The sequence below is a fragment of the Lutra lutra genome, chromosome 6, assembly GCF_902655055.1.
Source record: "Lutra lutra chromosome 6, mLutLut1.2, whole genome shotgun sequence".
NCBI lineage: Eukaryota > Metazoa > Chordata > Mammalia > Carnivora > Mustelidae > Lutra > Lutra lutra.
This window is the reverse complement of record NC_062283.1, coordinates 47,867,520-47,871,229: the sequence shown is the minus strand read 5'-3', so window position 1 is coordinate 47,871,229 and position 3,710 is coordinate 47,867,520. Positions and strand designations below refer to the sequence as shown.

At 38.8% G+C, this 3,710-nt stretch overlaps 1 pseudogene; it reads left to right on the top strand.

The window, feature by feature from the left end:
• Positions 1–305: 305 nt before the first annotated feature.
• Positions 306–462, top strand: LOC125103351 (uncharacterized; annotated as a pseudogene).
• The last annotated feature ends 3,248 nt before the right edge of the window (positions 463–3,710 follow it).

Genomic DNA, 3,710 nt, shown 5'->3' with positions numbered 1-3,710 from the left:
TCTGGACATTTGATTTCAGTTTCTTCATTATTGTTATTGTCTACTAGATCAATTGGCTGAAAACTTTATATTATTACACTATAATTATAGCAAGATAGTATGTGTGAAGACCCTTCATAAAACTACCAGATACTGATACAAAAATATAAACAAATACAGTGTAATATTATTATGATCGTACTGTAACACAAAATCCTGGACTGAGGTAGTAGTGTAAAGTAGTTATTTTCTAAGCGTAGCTGTGGATTCCTGGTGGTCCCCAGACTGTTTCAGTGGCTGGTTAAATGGTTTTCACAATAATATGAAGCTTTGTGCAGTGGTAGTATCATAGCCAATGAGGTTTATCCAAGACGCAATTATTGCTAATTGAAGATGAATTTGCAGTTTTTTACTATGTTGACATTTGTACTGATGGTGCAAACTAATAGTGGAGAAAACTGCTGGCACTTGAGCATGAATCAAGGAGGTGGCACCAAACTACTAGTAGTTGTATTTTCTGTCACCATGCACTTGGAGTTAAAGGACGCACATGTGTGTGCGTGCGCGCGCACACACACACACACACACACACACACATACACACACACACCTGTTTTACTTAGGGATATCCCTAAGTAAAGCAGTGGATATTATTAACTTTATTAAATACCACCCTTGAAAAAGCAGTGGTTATTATTAACTTTATTAAATACTGACCCCTGAGTTACATGTCTTTTTAATATTCTCTAAGATAAAACTGGGGGAGGGGGTTCTGATAGCACTTTCTTTACACACCCAGGTTCCTGGTCTGTCTTGAGGAAAGCACACTGTGCTGTGAACTGAACTAGCTTCATTTTTAACTGAACTCCTTCCTTTTCCAAAAGAAAAATGACAAACTATGGTATTGAGAGGTGGGGCAGACATTTTCTCAAAAATAAAGTGAGTCTATCACTTTAGGAAAATAAGTAGGTTTGTTAATGAATGTATTTGAACTTTAAAATGAAAATTAGAATTTTTAAAAATTTGCATTTGCCACCATTAATTTGACTACTTTCCAGTTTTTACTGACTTTTCTGATGAGATAAGGAGTGATATTAGTGCATGTGATTTTTTTTTTTGATATTGCATAATGAAAAGGCAGTATTTGGAAGCTCTGCATAACTCAGTGAAACAGTATTTTCCAACTGACCAAAGTAATTGGTAAAAGATCCATTTAACCTGTAAGATACGATGGATTTTTAATGTAACAGTACAAAAAGATCATTGTAAAAAACATGGTTTCTTAAAAGTTAGTTGCCTAGCTAGATCTGAGACTATCACTTGTCCTGTTTTGGTGAAGGGTCAAAGAAGAGTATCCACAATCATCTAAAAAGGTTACTAACGTACTTTTCTTTCTTCCAAACACTTATCAGTGTATGGCCAGACTTCTCTCATATAGCTCAAGCAAAACAATATATAGCAATATAGTGAATGCAGAAACAAATAGGAGGATCTAGCTGTCTCTATTAAGGTGGTCATTAAATTTATAAAAGTAATAAAACTCTTCTTATTATATTTGTTTTGGAAAACATAGTAATTGTTCATAAATGATATGTTTTAATGTGAAACTGTCATGGGTTTATTACTGTTATTTGTAAGTAGCTTAATATATAAAAAGTTATGAATATCTGTATTTTATTTATTTTTAAAAGACTTTATTTGAGAGTGAAAGAGCACAGCAGGGGGAGGGGTAAGGGGAAGACAGAAGGAGAGGGAGTGGGGAGAAGCAGGCTCCCCACTGAACAGGAAGCCCATGTGGGGACTTGATCCTAGGACCCTGGGATCATGACCTGAGCCAAAGGCAGGCACTTAATGGACTGAGCCACCCAGATAGCCCCACTAATTTCAAATATAGTATAAATCAGTTGATGTAATCACATTACTTTATAAGACTATCAAGGGCTTCCAAGACCAAATGTTTGTGAACCACTGTTACAAAGAAACCATCAAAACACATGGTTTAACTTTATACTGTTATTTAATACATTTTAGACTTTGATCCATTTGTCGCTTTTGTGTTCTTCCTGACATCACAAACTTTGGTTTCATTCTTTTGTTCTCCACTACTTATTTTCGCCATTCAGGTAAGAAGACTGACTCCTTTAGCTCCCTGTGCTTCTTAAATCATGATGATCCCCAAGGACTTTGCATTTCTCACTGTGTTTCACATTAGGTTTATAGTTCTTCTCTGACAGAATTGTGTGGTGAGCCAGAAGCCACGTGCCATGGTGTGCTTGTAAACCCACCCTGAGGGGGAAAAAAAGCCCTGATGTGAAGCGCTTGCTGATGCCTTTAAGCCAGCAAGCTAACGTCGCTCCCCACGGAGCAGGAGTTGGGAAGAGATGTGAACAGCGAGTGGCTCTCCTGAGTGGCAGGAACTGGCTCCAGCCTAGCCTCTGCCCACGGCATTACTAGTAGCAAGTGTTTCTATCTTTCATCTTTTAGAAGAGATAATTCCACATCTTCCTATTTTCATTTAGAACATACCTGTTCTGACATCTCTGTCAAAAAATAGAGTCTTTGGGTTTGTTGTGGTTTTTTTTAACGTCTCACTGTGGAGCAGCTGGCCATTTAGGCCCATAGTTGTGGTGTGGAGACACCTGGCATTACACAAAGCTGTAAAAGGTGGCAAATGTTCTCTGCTCTGAAGACCCAAACACACACAATGTACTTTGAATTTTAGATATTTTTTAGATTTTTTTTTTTTAAGAGTTTGTTTCTTTGTCAGAGAGAGAGAGAGAGAGAGAGAGAGAAATCACAAGCAGGGGGAGTGGCAGGCAGAGAGAGAATCAGGGTCCCGGCTGAGCAAGGAGCCCGATGTGGGGCTTGATCCCAGACCCTGGGATCATGACCTGAGCTGAAGGCAGCCGCCTAACCAACTGAGCCACCCAGGTGCCCCTGTACTTTGAATTTTAAACGTGGCTGTTACCTGCGTAACTTTATCCGTGAGAACTTTAAGGACGAATAGTCTGCCTTGCTACTCAAGGCGCAGTTCTTGGATTTCAACTTCCACATCCCATGGGAGCTTGTTGGAAATGGAGAACGTGGGGCGCTTGGGTGGTTCAGTTGTTAAGCATCTGCCTGTGGCTCAGGTCATGATCCCGGGTCCTGGGATCCAGCCCTGTACTGGGCTCTCTGCTCCACCAGGAGTGTGCTTTCTCCCTCTCTGCAGCTCTCCCTGCTTGTGCGCGCTCTCTGTCAAATAAATAAATAAAATCTTTTAAAAAATGCAGAATCTCAGGCCTTACCTGCATCCCTCAGCTTCATCCAAATCTGCATTTTAACAAGATCCCCAGGTGGTTCTTAGAGACATAAGGTTTCTGAGGGCTGCTTTAAGGTAATTTGAACCCTAGTGATCTCAGCTTGCCTCCTTATATTGGTAAATGATTACTACAAAAATACAAACCTCATAAAATGTGTTATGTTTCAGAATATTAACCAAGATATTTCATCCACCTCATTTCTTAGTTTATCCTTAATGTTATTTTTCCTCAGTTAGTTGAAGTTAAGTCTATGTATGCGTCTATGTCTTTTCATAATCTATTTTCTTTAAAACATAGGATTTCTATTCTCTTTGGAGCATCAGAATCATCACTTCAGTTTCAAAATATTGATGTATAAATTCTTTGCTTTGTAGCATGATCAGTCAGAGTTAATACGTACTTTTTCCTTCTCTCTTGATATGGAGATTC